Below are 14,750 nucleotides of genomic sequence, written 5' to 3'. Positions count from 1 at the left end.
GATCTCGGAAAGTTTAGAAAGAGCATGGCAAGGAGAAATGGGAAGTATTAAAAGGTCAAAATGCTATTCAAGCCATTTAGTTTTTATTAAAAACTATTCTAGACCTTAATGGTACTCATGGAGAAAAAAAAATGGTTTCTGTCTTCGAGACCTTTAACCAACTAAGGGAAAATGTGGAAAAAGAACATCATTAACATTTATTGGGCACTTACTGTTGCCTTCACGTACTGGTAATAAATACATTGCATGTACTATTTAATACTCAAAATAGTTCTTATTTGGTGGGCCTTCAGCTTGAACTGCATTCTTACCTTGACATCTCCCCAAGTCACATGCGTTCACTTAAAATGGAGATGGTAACTCTCCTTCCACAATAAAGCATACAGGATTATATGCACGAGAATCATTCCCAACTTTACTAAATTACTATGTCTAGGTTGGGCGTCTATATTCCAAGAAAGTCACTCTGTCTTAGCAATAATTTCAAAACTTGTGATCTAGACAACTTGGAAGAGGCTTGCATCTTCTTTCTCAACAAGGAAAAATCCAGAACAGACAGATTTCCTGCTAAATCCTATTAGGACTTGAAAAGAACTTTAAATAAGAACATTTCAAACTCATTCCATGAAACCAGTATGAACCAGATACCAAAACAAGCCAGTAGACAGAAAGCTATTCAGCAATATCCTTGAAGATGGAAATAGACTCCAAAGTTCTCAATAAATTTCCAAACCCAATTTAGCAATATTAAAAAGAAACAACCAGCATACAATGCAACCAAGTTGGTTTCATTCCAGAGATGGGTGTTCAACACATGGAAATCAATAAATGTCACTCAGACATCAATAGAATAAAGAATTTTTTGTAATCTTATAGTTAGAGTAGTGGATACAGAGATGGGCCTGTGACAAGATTCAACATCCTTTCCTGATTAATGCGCTGAGGAAACTAGATACAAAATTATCACGCCTTGGCACCATAAAGGCTATGTACAACAACCCACCCCACCCCCGCAACACCCCACTGAATGGGAGAAACAGAATGCACTTCCTCTAAAACTAAGAATGAATCACACAGGTTGCTTGCACCTGTAATCCTAGTTGCTCAGGAGGCCAGGATCCAAGGATTGTGGTTCAAAGCCAGCCTGGGCAGCAAAGTCTGTGAGACTCTGATCTCCAATTTACCACACACACACACACAAACACACACACACAAAGCCAGAAGTGGGGCTGCATAGAGTGCCAGCCTTGAGAATAATAAATTCAGGGACAACATGGAGGCCCCAAGTTCAAACCTAAGGATAAGCATAGGCACGCATGAATGCATGCGCAAGCACGCACACACACACACACACACACACACACGCACACTCACACACACACACACACACAAGGAATGAGACCAGACTATCCACTCTTACTCAGAGTAGCACTTGAGATTTTACCCAGATCATTAAGGCAAGGGAGAATAAGAAAGGAGACAAATATGAAAAGAAGTCAAATTATATCTATAGAAAGTAAAATGATCCTATAATTAAAACACCTTCAGACTCCATTAGAAGATTTGTAGAACAAATTGAGCAAAGTTCAGGACACAAAATCAGCACAGAAGCCAGGCACTGGTAGCTCACACCTGTAATCCTAGCTACTCAAGAGGCTGAGATCTGAGGATCACCGTTCAAAGCCAGCCCGGGCAGGAGAGCCTGTGAGACTCTTATCTCCAATAAACCATAAAACTGGCATTGTGGCTCAAGTGGTAATGCACTAGCCTTGAGCTGAAGAGCTGAGAGAGAGCACCCAGGCCCAGAGTTCAAGCCCCAAGACTGACAAAAAAAAAAATCAACATAGAAAATTAGGTTTCTAGCCGGGCGCTGGGTGGCTCACGCCTGTAATCCTAGCTACTCAGGAGGTTGAGATCTGAGGATTGCGGTTCAAAGCCAGCCCAGGCAGAAAAGTCTGTGAAATTCTTATCTCCAATAAACCACCAGAAAAACCGGAAGTGGTGCTGGAGCTCAAGTAGTAGAGCACTAGCCTTGAGCTGAAGAGCTGAGGGACAGCGTTCAGGCCCAGAGTTCAAGCCTCACGACTGACAAAAAAAAAAAAAGAAAAAGAAAAAAGAAAATTAGGCTTCTAAATATCCATAAAAAAACATGCTAAGGATGTGGCACTGTAGCTCAAATGGTAGAGTGCTAGCCTTGAGCTGAAGAGCTGAGGGACAGCGCCCAGCCCAGAGTTCATGCCCCATGACAAAAAAAAAAAAAAAAATGCTAAGAGAGAAACCAAGAAGAAAATCCCATTCATAATAGCTTTTAAAAAAATACTAGCAAATACATCAAAAATAACCAGCAAAAAAAACCAGAGCTGGAGATGTGGCTCGAATGGTAGTGTCAACCAAGCAAGTTCAACAAGTACAAAGCCCTGAGTTCAAATCCCAGTACCACCAAAAAAAAATGTGGTATATATGCACAATAGCATATTATTCCGCCTTAAAGAAATCATGTCCTTGCCCATGTAATTGTAACTCCTCTGTACAGTATTTTCACAATTAAAAAAAAAAAAAAAGAAATCGTGTCCTGTTCAAGAAAATGGGCAGAACTAGAGAACTTCATGTTAAGAGAAATAACCCAGATTCAGAAAGACAACTATTCATGTGTCCTCTCATTGTGGAATCTAAGACAGATTAAAAAAAAGAAAGATACTAGGAAGACAATTTGAGAGGCAGAAGTGAATCAAACGAAGGGGAATTAAGTAGGTAAAAGTGAATGATATAATAAAAGTATTTTATATTGAACCTAAGTATAGTGCTATATACCTATAATTCTAGCCTATTCTGGAGAGAGGCAGGAAGAGCAAGAGTTTCATACAGGGCCTAGCAAAGGTCTTGGTAAGACTTGGTCTCAGAAACAAAAGAGGTCTAGCAGCATAATCCACGTGGAAGAGTTTGTGTTAGCATGTAAAGACCCTAAATTCAATCTTGCCTCTCCACTCCCCCACTAAAAAAAACTCACAAACTAATAAGCTAAGTTTCTGGTACAAGGAACTAGAAAGACAAAATAAATGCAAAGCTCAGGATAAAGAGAAAAAGGAAATAATAAAGATCAGAGCAGAAGCAAAAGAAATTGAATATAGAAGAAAAAATTCAACACTTGTCCATTGAAGAAAATCAATAAAGTCACTAAGCTTTTAGCACGACTGATAAGAGAGCATATCTGCACAAACACAAATTACCAACACGATAAGAACATTACAGATCTATAACCATTAAAAGATCACAAATCATTTTACACATATAAATTTGATAAAAATGAATTCCTCAGATACCACTACCAACATTCTACACAAGATGAAAACAGGTTATGAAGTATCTCAATATATCAAACATTATATTTGATATATATTTTAATACATTAACGATACATATTAAATATATCAAAACCTGAAAATCTCCCAGAACCTAACAATTTCACCAGAATACCAGTTTAATACAATTGCCCATAGAACACATTATCTCCTCTTAAAAAAAGTAGGAACCGAACACTTCTAAATCATTTTCATGAAACCAGTATTCCCCTATTACAAATGGTAAACAAAGACAGTACAAAACAAAATTTACAAGGTGGACGCTGGTGGCTCACGCCTGTAATCCTAGCTACTCATGAGGTTGAGATCTAAGGACCATGGTTCAAAGCCAACCCAGGGCAGGGAAGTCTGTAAGACTCATCTCCAATTATTCACAGAAAAAGCTGAAGTGGCACTGTGGCTCAAGTGGTAGAGTGCTAGCTTTTAGAAACCGGAACTCAGGGACAGCACCCAGACCCTGAGTTCAAGCCCCAGGACCAGCAGAAAAAATAAATTACAAATCAAGTCTCATGAAATTACATACCAAAATCAAAACTCAAAAATAATACAAACCTGAATCTGATAATCAATGAAAATATTACACTATGGCCAAGAAGAACTTCTCCAGGTGTATAGCATAGCTACTTAAAAGAAATGAGGACCACTTCTCTGACTAGGAAAGAAGGATGGCCAATAGACACATGAAGAAACGCTCAACTTCTCTAGCTATAAAAGAAATGCAACTCAAAACAACATTGAGATACTACCTCACCCTGGGGAATGGCTATAATCAAGAACTCTAATAACAACAGATGCTGGAGGGGATGTGGACAGAAGGGAACCTTACTTCATTGTTGGTAGGAGTGTAAACTTGTTCAACTACTTTGGAAGACAGTATGGAGGTTCCTCAAAAGACTCCACATAGAGCTCCCCTATGACCCAGCAATCCCACTTTTGGGCATTTACTCAAATAATCACAAACAAGACCACACTAAAGCTACCAGCACGACTATGTTTACCACAGCATTATTTACCATAGCTAAGATATAGAACCAGCCCAGATGTCCCTCAGTAGATGAATGGATCAAGAAAATGTGGTGTATATATATATATACAATGGAATTCTATGCCTCCATCAGAAAGAATGATACCACCCATTTGTTAGGAAATAGAAAGACAAGACTTGGAAAAAATTATATTAAGACAGGCCCAAAGAAACATAGTTCCCATGGTTTCCCTTATTTGCACTAACTAGTATATGTCTAGGATAATCTTACCAGACAAGCAGAAAAGTCATATATACATATGACCGTATAAGATGATGCTAAGCAAAATGAACCCCAAGATATGGACACGAGAGGTTTTTTTTCTTTGTTACTGTTGTTTTTAATGTACTATATGATTTTTTTCTTTGTACAGTCTCCCCCATGGTATAACCACTGTTTTCACTGTATTTGATTCGGGTGCTGTGCATCTTGTATATACATTTTTCTAATTTGGGGAAGGGAAGGGAAATAACAAAATGCTAAAACAAGGCTACAGGTGACCCATAGTAACAATGAGATGTACAAGACAGTATGTTAAAAACAAACTTTACAGCTTGTGGGGGGGAGGGAGGGAGGAGCTATGGAGATGGGGAGGGCAGGGATGGTAGGGGAAAAACAAAGGAGGGGGTAACAATGCTCGATAGGAAATGTACTCATTACCTTACTCATGTAACTGTCACCCCTCTGTATAGCATCTTTACAATAAAAAATATAGAAAAGAGATGAGGACCTTTCTCAACAGAAAAAGCCCAACTCCCTAGCGACCCCAAGTCTAATCACTGGAAACAGTTTTTGTTTTTTTAATGGGGTGGGGAAGTAGCTGGGGTTTCAACTTCAGGTCACTTTTGTTTGGCAGGTGCTCTGCCACTTGAGCCATGCTCCTACGTCCTTTTTTGCTCTAGTTATTTTGCAGACAGAGTCTCACATTTTGTGGCCCAGGGCCAGTCTCGACTTCAATCTTCCTATCTATGCCTTCCAGGTAGTTGGGACCATCCATCCATCCGCCATGCTCAATATATTTGTTGACATGGGAATCTCACTACATTTTTGCCTGGATGAGCCTTCACCCATGATCCTCCTGTTCACCAACTCCCAAGAAGCTGGGGATTACAAGCAAGCACCACCATGCCATGCCCATGTGCTGGAAACAGGTTTTCTCAAAACTCTGAGAACCAAGAGCATACATGGATACACACACTCTGGCTCCACTCCCTTGTTTGTAAAATGAAGGTTATCTACTCCAAGGACAGAAAACCATCATCCATTCACTCAACAAACCTGTATGGGTATCTCTGACGATGTGTCAGGTTCTGTGCTTTGCTAGGTATAGTAGTAAGCTCCCTGTCCTGAGGAAGGGAGACCACAGAGCAAACATGAAGGAGAAAAGCAATGCTGGGAAGGAAGATGGACTGTCAGGAAACAAGGCATTGTGGGAACTTTGGGACAGGCATCTAAGAGCATTGGCTAGAGCAGGCCATGTGCTCTAAGGATATCTAAGGCAAATGTATAACTGGCAAGACAAAAAGGAAACGTGTCCAGAAGTTTAAAATCCTCTGTGTGTGGATGAGAGAGAATTAACCTGATCTGTGTTACTTCCAGATCTGGTCAAAAGATTTAAAAATATTCTGGGGCCCAATGGCTCATGCCTGTAAATCATAGATGTTCAGGAGGCTGAGACCTGAGGATCATGGTTTGAAACCAGCCTGGGCAGAAAAGTCTGTGATACTCTATCTTCAATAAACTCAGAATTAGGCCAGAAATGGAGCTGTGGCTCAAGTGGTAGAATACTTGAGCAAAAGAAGCTCTGTCTGGGACAGTGCCCAGAACCTGAATCTGAGTGGAGGGGGGAAATTTAAAATACTATGTAGTCAGAACTATTTGATGTGACCTGAGATATCAACAGACCAGCCTCAATGACCTGAGAGGCCACATCTGGGAAGAGGTCTACAGTCAGGAAGTGGCGGGACATTCCTCGTGTTTTCTCCATGGCCCACATTCATCCCTGGCATTTGCTGAGCTGAGCAGCTGTCATTCAGTGCTTCCTTAGAACCCAGCCCTGGTTATGCCAAGACCACACTGTGGTCTAAAGACTGGCTCTGAGAAGACATTTCTCAAATGCCAAATGCACTTAACTGACAACTGGTGTCTGCCCAGCTTTTGCTTCTGTTCCTTCTAGCTATTAATGAAAGGCATTTATACTCAGCGCCACGGTGGTGATCACGTAGCTAGGATTACAGGTGTGAGCCATCAAGGCCCGGCTAGCCTGAGCTAGATCTACATAAGAGGCTGAGATGGGAGGATGGTGATTTGAAGCCAACCTAGGCAGGAAAGTCCCTGAGACTATCATCTCCAATTAACCATCTAAAGACCGGAAGTGGCGCTGTGGCTCAAAGTGATAGAATGCTAGCCTTGAGCAAAACAAAAACAAAAAAGTTCCAGGGACAGCGCCCAGGCCCTAAATTCAAGCCCCACAACTGAAAGTTGTAAAAAGTGGGCAGTCCACTTTCTCACTGGCCTCCTTGAGCGGAACACCTGGTTGAAAGGACACAAGCCATAGCAAGGGTGACTTGGGAGAAGATGCTATGGAGGATGAGGGCTGAGCCCCTAAACTGGAGAAGCCTTCCGTGTGCCAGGACCTTCACCCTCTGTCCAGAGCCATCTGACAAGGCGCATGCTCACATTCACCCCAGCCCAGGCCTGTGTGAGACTGAGCGGCCTACAGCAAAAAGTTTCTAGGAATCGGAGGGTAAGAAAAGATGAAGACCCTGTGCTGTCTATCTGTCTGTCTGCCTGTGATGGGTATAACACATGATAGTTCGCTCTGAGCTTTCTTGAGCCAGTCCTTAAGTTTTCTCTGTGACTTCCACTCAGCTTTGCAATATAACACCAGCTCATTGGCTCCTTCTCTCTCCTCTCCCCGACTCCTACTTTTCACCTGTCTCATACAGACAGACAGACACACACACACACACACACACACACACACACACACACACACACACACACAGAGGACCACTCCTTCTTTGAAGCCTTAAGGATGATGCTATCGCCCTTAACACCCTTAATCTGCTGCCTGCTGCAGCCGTGAGAGGATTGAAGCTACCCAATCTCCTTCCACTGCCTTCTGCCCACCTTCTCCACAGTCCTTCCTTCCCTTTCTCTGTGACTACGTGTCTTCTGCAAGCAGGCCCATGTGCCATAGACCCTGGAGCCCCGTCCTGAGGTGGAGACAACCTGGATTTGAACATATCACCTGGAGTGTTTTCAGCTCAAACTCAAAGAGCTATGAAGAAGCAAGACTGCTGACTTTCTTAGCTTGCAATCATCTTCCCAGGGGGAAAATGAGAAGCACAGGACAATCAGGCCCGATCTAGAAGAGATAGAATTGTCCCTGTGTAAGCCAGGCGCCAGTGGCTCACGCCTGTAATCCTAGCTACTGAGGAGGCTGAGATCTGAGGATCACGGTTCAAAGCCAGACTGGGTAGAAAAGTCCGTGAGACTCTTATCTCCAATAAACCACTAGAAAACCGGAAGTGGTGCTGTGGCTCAAGTGGTAGAGCGCTGGCCTTGAGCTGAAGAGCGCAGGGATAGTGGCCAGGCCCAGAGTTCAAGCCCCACGACCGACCAAAAAAACAACAAGAATTGTCCCTGCGTGATGAAGCTTTTGGGATCTTCACCATCTGCGGGGCCCCAGGTTTGGCTGGCAGAGGGCAGCAGGATGAGCTGTGGTGTGGTGTGTCCCCACTTGACACTTTGAGGGAACTAAGGGCTCCCCCAGTTACCAGCTCAGCAGAGAGTTTGCCAAGTGCACCCAGGGAGAGAAACAGATTGTCCCATCACGCACTGACAATTTGCTTCATAAAAATAGTCTCCGCCTTCCTGATTCCTTCATGCCTTCCAAGAAGGAAGGCTGGATTCGAAGGGGGAAAAAAGTGAATTGTGTTCCAGGTAGCTCTTCTCAGACATTACTGAAGAGGGCAGGGACTGGCCTTCCAGGTCCCAGCCCGCTTACAACATGCGAGAGCCTGTTAGAAACAGTACGAGTTGGGTTGTAGGTGTGGCAAGCATCTGACAACAAGTTTAAGTCCTAGTCTTGGAGAAAGGAGAGGGGAGGGGAGTAGAGGGGAGGGGAGGAGAGGGGAGGCAGAAAAAGAAAGACAGAAGGAAAGAAAGACAGACAGGAAGGAAGGAAGGGAAGGAAGGAAGGAGAAAGAGAGAGAAAGGGGGAAGGAGGGAGGGGAGGAAGAAGAGAAAAAGAAAGAGGAAGAGAGAAAGGAAAAGGAGGGAAAAGAGGAGGAGAGAAAGAGAAGAGTGGAAGAGAGAGAAATCAGGAGAGAGAAAAAGAGAAAGAAAAAAGAGAAAAAGAAAAGAGAAGAAAGAAAAACCCGCAAAGGCAGTTGCACAGTGGCTGGCAATGCGGGTGCCTTTACTTTGGGCTGTGCCTCACTCATGGTCAATAGATAACTTGTAGGAAAATAAGATAGTCTGACAAAAGCAACTACTTCAATCAGATAAGTGAGTGTTTTGGTGGAAGAGAATGTTAACGCAAAATGGGATTTGGAGAGGAAAAGAGGGTGTAAGGCAGGATGCCCTCGGTGACTTGCGTGGGAGTTTATTCTGCGTCCCCAACAGTTGTCAACCTGCCAGGCACTGGGCCGGCATGATGGGAGGTGCTCATAGGAGCGGGCCTTCTCTCTTTGGTCCCTGCTGTCCCCCCTCCCTCCCCCCCCACACACAGTGCTTTTGAGCACTAGATGCTCAGAGCTGAGGTTTGGAGCATTAGATAACACAAGCAGGGTAAAGGGTAAGGTGAATGATAATAGAATTGCCATATGTATGAGCACCTACTGAGCACCTGGTAGCTGTTAAGCATTTATTCCCATCCACTTTTCAAGGCTCATCAGGACAGGAGCTGAGGCAGTCTGATTAACCTCCATCATACAGAGGAAAGAGGAACACACTGGCCACCCAGAGTTCAGGGGGGCCCGGGCCTCCTGATTTACTCGCTAACTCAGGCCTCGACCAACCACCAAGCTGCAGCGCAGATGCACTTGAAATGTAAAAGTTCTCCCTCAGTTATTCCAGGTTCTTTTGTGGGAAGGGGCTCTCAGAGCTAGCTTGTCTCTTAGCTGAAATCAGCCTCTGCTGTGAACATTAGACCACCAGCACCCACTCAGAAAAAGAAAAAAAAAAGAGTTCAACTGCAATAAATGTATAATTTTTTAAGTAAAAACAGCAAAAAAAAAAAAACCCTGTGGCTCATTTTTGGGGGGAGGGGGTCCAGTCGTGGGGCCTGAACTCTGGGCCTGGGTGCTGTCCCTCAGCTCTTCAGCTCAAGGCTAGCGCTCTACCACTTGAGCCACAGCGCCACTTCTGGCTTTTTTTCTTTTTGCTTATGTGGTGCTGAGGAATCGAACCCAGGGCCTCAGGCATGCAAGGCAAGCGCTCTACCACTGAGCGACCTTCCCAGCCCTCCTCATTTTTACAGGGAAAAAAAAAATACAAACACGTTTGCTCAGAACTCAGGGCCCTTGACACTGGGGCTTATTTACCTTGTCTCGTTGTCTTGTTCATACTTACTAGACCTTTCCTTCATTCATTCAATAACCAGAGAGCTCACAATGAACTGAGTGGAGGCCATACGTTAGTAACTGAGATTAGATGAAGCCACTGCCCTCAGAAACAGAGCCTTTAGGGAAAAACAGTCAATTAAACAAGGAATGCCAAGTGCCACATCTGGGGAACGCCGGCTCACTATTCTTTTCATTCCTTTACTTATTCTCTTCCCTTTGCCCCAAATGCTCTTCCCAACACTACTATCCTCTCCACACGCATTCAACAATCATATTCTGAGTTGGGGTCCTATAGAAGGGCCTGTGTCTATGCAGATCTCACATTAATAGGAGAGAAAGATGATCCACATCCACGCAGGAAAAATGCCAAGGGCAAGAGTGGGTGGCTAGGTGGGTCAAGCAGGCGATATTTAAATGAATGCCTAGTAAAGAAGAGCCTTAGCCAGAACACAGGTTCCAAGACTTAAGAAGGAAATCTTTTGGCCTCTTGGAGGAGTAGAAAGGTCAGTACAGCATAGGGAAGGGAGAGCAGGAAATCCTGGCATGGAGCACTCAGCAGGGTGGGCCGGTTCCAGGGCTATGAGTCAGGATGGTGAGCATGACTGCTGCCCATATTTTAAGGAACGGGCTCTTCAGGGGCTTGAGCGTGGAGAAAGACCACATCCATTCATCAGCGCTCTGCTGCCCACAGTGATCGTAAGATGGGAAAAAAGGTCATCAAGAGACAAGCCAAGAGGGCAGAGGAGCTGGTGACATCTCACTTGTCCCCAAGGTTAAAGATTGTGATGCACCTGCCTTTCTCTCCCCCCTCGGCCTACCAAGTGCAGTAATTGGTTATGTCCTTTAGCTGGACATAATTAATAAATAAGGGCATACCCAATTATAAGAAAGGAGGAAGGAACTTAGATCCCAGAAGGTTCTAGAAAGCAACTGGCACTTGAAGTAGACCATAATGGAAGGGAAAAGTGGACCTGTGGGAACCAGAAATCAAAGAAAGGCACCAAGATGGGCAACGGCGAGTGAAATGGGTTCAGCCAGCAGCCAGGATGAATGGTGGAGACGGGAACGGAAGGAAAATAAAGTGAAAAAAGATCAGGAAAACGGACTGGGTAACAGGATGACAAGTCCTTCTAGATGACACCCAGAAAGGGGCCCTTCAGTTTGAGGACAAAAAAAGAAAAAGGGCACTTTTGAGGCTGAGTAGGTTAGAAGGCTTTCAAGGTGAAGAACAGGACTTCGGGCCCTTACAAAAGGTCTTGGGTAGGCATTTGCTTTTGAGTAGAGGGATAATTCTGTTTGAACAAATGAGAAGCAGAAAAATAAAATAAAGCAAGCCGGAGGGGGGAGACAGGAAGAGGGGAAGCGTGGACTGCAGCCCTGAAGGTTAAAGGTGAGAAGTCACCCAGGCCAGCCTTTTACCTCATTGTCTGAAGCTAGAGGAGTAAACCTTCGCCCTCCTTCACGCCAGTCCAGGACTTGTATCTGATGAAGGACTTAGAAAATTACACCTAACGCCTTCCGGGCATCTTAGTCTCTCTAAGGCTGTAACAAGATAACTGATAAAGAATAGAAATGCATTTGCTCACATTTCTGGAGTCTGGAGAGTCGGGCTCAGGGCGCTGTCTTCCATCTCCTTCTGGCTGTGTCCTCCATCAGAACCAAGGGAAAACAAACCCCTCCCTCAAGGCTTTTATAAAGACCCTATTCCTGCGCTTCTCAGAGGTCTCCTGACCTAATCTCTCTCCCTCGTCTTCCACACCTGGCTGCAATCATTCTTACCCAAGTCACCAGGTGGGGTGGGCAAAGACGCCATGCCATCCCATTGTTCTGGCTCCCAGCCTGCAAAAGGTAGGCCAAGAAGACCTAGTTCCCATCACACTCACAGGGAATTTCTGTTGCAACTGTATTTTCTTCTAAGGTCAAATGTGTTTTCTGCTCTCGGTCTCCAGGTGCCCTGACTCGCAGCGCAGCTCGTGGGACTGGATTGGCTGATGGGCTGGGCGGGGTCATCATTGCAGGAATGCGTCCAGCTGTGTCCCTGCTCCCTGCCTGCCATCATCACCTCCAACCTGCTCCTCCTGTAGGATTCAAGCTGAAGCCTGGGGAGCCAGGGCTCACTCCTGTAACTCAGGAAGTGACTCAGGAAGCTGAGATCTGAGGATCACGGTTTGAAGCCAGCCTGCGCAGGAAAGTCCCTGAGATTCTTATCTCCAGAAAACCGGAAATGGCGCTGTGGCTCAAGTAGTAGCCCACTAGCCTTGAGGAAAAAAGCTCAGGAACAGCACTCACTACTGACAAGAGAGACAGAGAGACAGAGAGAGCAGAACTAATATTTAATAATCATTCAGCACTTACCAGGTACTGCATCAAACCATTTTCATAAACATAATTCAGTCCTCAAGAAATACATGGAGTTATTGTTCCTATTAAGCGGATGAGAAATCCAATGGTCAGAACCTCACATACATTCTTGTGGCTGTTCAATTCAAACCCTGGACTTGACTGAGATCAATATGACCCCAGAAAAAGGATGTGACTAAGGTCAATATGACCCCAGAAAAAAAGTTATCTGCAGCATCAAGAAATTTAACAACCATGATAAACACCTATGAAAGTGTTCATTTGCAATTATTTCCATATAGCCTAGCACTGATGGCTCATGTCTGTAATCCTAGCTACTCAGGAAGGTGAGATCTGAAGATCCTGATTCAAAGCTAGCCTGAGCAGGAAAGTATGTGAGACCCTGGTGGCACTGTGGCTCAAGAGGTAGAGCACTAGCCTTGAGAGAGAGAAAGCAAAAAAGCTCAGGGACAGTGCCCAGCCCCTGAGTTCAAGTCCCAGGACTGACACATATGCATATGCACATGTGCGCATGCGCACACACACACACACACACACACACACACACACACACACACACACACACACACACACACACACGAAGGAAATTATTTTATAAACCATGATAGAATCAGCTGTAATTCATCTCATGTCATCTCTTTCTTTTCTTTCTTTCTTTTTTTTTGTTCCCTCCTCTGCGCTCACTAGAGACTTGAATAATTTTTTATGTCCCAGTGAGCATCTCTTTTGTGTCTACTAGTCTGAAGCAAGTATGGATCCTTCCAGACATGTTTAAACTTTTAGCATGCCAAATTATATAGTTTTTTTAAGTCCTGTGAAAAGTTTCAAACAAATTATATATTCATTTTAACTTCCTTTTTTTCACATTCAACATATGGGGGACTTATCCATGCTGATAAAATTTGATCTAGTTAACTTATTTAAGAACAATTGTTCATTTTGTGAAAATACTGCACTGGTGGGTGTTTAGATGATTTCTAATTTAAAACATGTAGCCTAGTACTTTGCTCTACATGCCATAAGAAAGAGTTTATGTAGGGTATATCTCTAGAAGTGACATTTCTCAGGTGTAGACGATGGGCAACTCTCTCTGTAATGAGAATGGAGAAACCAGCTTTCTACCCATCATCAGACATAAAGGTACATTAAAAGCCTTCGTCAGTTACCAGGCACTGTTATGGCTACTCAGAAGGCTGAGATCAGAGGATCAGGGTTCAAAGCCAGCCTGTGCAGATAAGTCTGAGAGACTCTTCAATTAATCAGCAAAAATCTGGAGGTGCGGATCAAATGATAGAGTGCTATCTGAGAGTGAAAAAGATGAATAAAAGTGCAAGGCCCTGATTTCAAGCCCCACTACTGGCACACAAGAGAAATAGAGAGAAAGACTGAGAGAAAGTGAGAGAGAGAGAGGGAGGGAGAGAGAAAGAGATTCTCAAAATCTAAGAAGCTTCCTGTATGTTCTTCTTCTATTTCTGGCCCTCCTAAATGTCATTCTTCTTTCCCACTACAGGTCAACACCACTGATCAAAATTTAAAAAAAAAAGGAAAAACAAAACATGCTAGGCCAAAAGAATGATGACATCATCCGGAGGCAATATAAAACAAATAGCATAGGGGCTGGGAAGGTGGCTCAGTGGTAGAGTGCTTGCCTAGTATGCATGAAGCCCTAGGTTTCATTCCTCAGGACCACATACACAGAAAAATCCGGAAGTGGTGCTGTGACTCAAGTGGTAGAGTGTTGGCCTTGGGCAAAAGAAACTCAGGGACAGTGCCCAGGTCCTGAGTTCAAGGCCCAGGGCTGGCAAAAATTAATTAATTAATAGATAAAAATAAAATGACCAGTGTTAATGTTGTTCTGAGAGGGCAGAATACTAATTCACACAGGTAAATGGTGTCTATTTTCTTTGTCTTATTCACTAATAAAAGTCTGTTGCCTTCTTTGTATGGTGTTGATTATGGAAACATCTAAGGCTGGAACCCATCTCCAGCCACCCGGCCCTTTGGCAGTCTCCCCAGCCAAGTATCTTGCTCCAGCTCTCTTCCTCTGCAATACACCTGACCCTGCCAAGAAGATGCAGTCTTCTTGGAGAACACTATGAACATGCTTTAGAGAACACTGCTGGAAGGTCACACAAGGGTGCCAGCCACGCTTAAGAGCTCAATACTGTACACAATTACTGAGGGCTACTGATATAAAAGTCACCTCTCCCATCATTAACAGCAACTAGCACAGAGTCTGGCCAAGGTTTTATTAAACAAATGCTTGTTAAATCAACCTCACCATCAACTGCAGGATTCACAACCCCTTCCCTTCTCTCTTTCCAAGAGAGTACTAAGAGATCAGACTCCAAAATGGTTGAGGGGGAAAGGGGAATTTTGAGTTGCATCAAAGGTGGCTCCAAGAAAGTAATACAGCCCATTTCAACTCTGGG

The sequence above is a fragment of the Dipodomys ordii genome, unplaced genomic scaffold, assembly GCF_000151885.1.
Source record: "Dipodomys ordii isolate 6190 unplaced genomic scaffold, Dord_2.0 Scaffold10, whole genome shotgun sequence".
NCBI lineage: Eukaryota > Metazoa > Chordata > Mammalia > Rodentia > Heteromyidae > Dipodomys > Dipodomys ordii.
Note: the sequence above shows the minus strand (reverse complement) of the source record.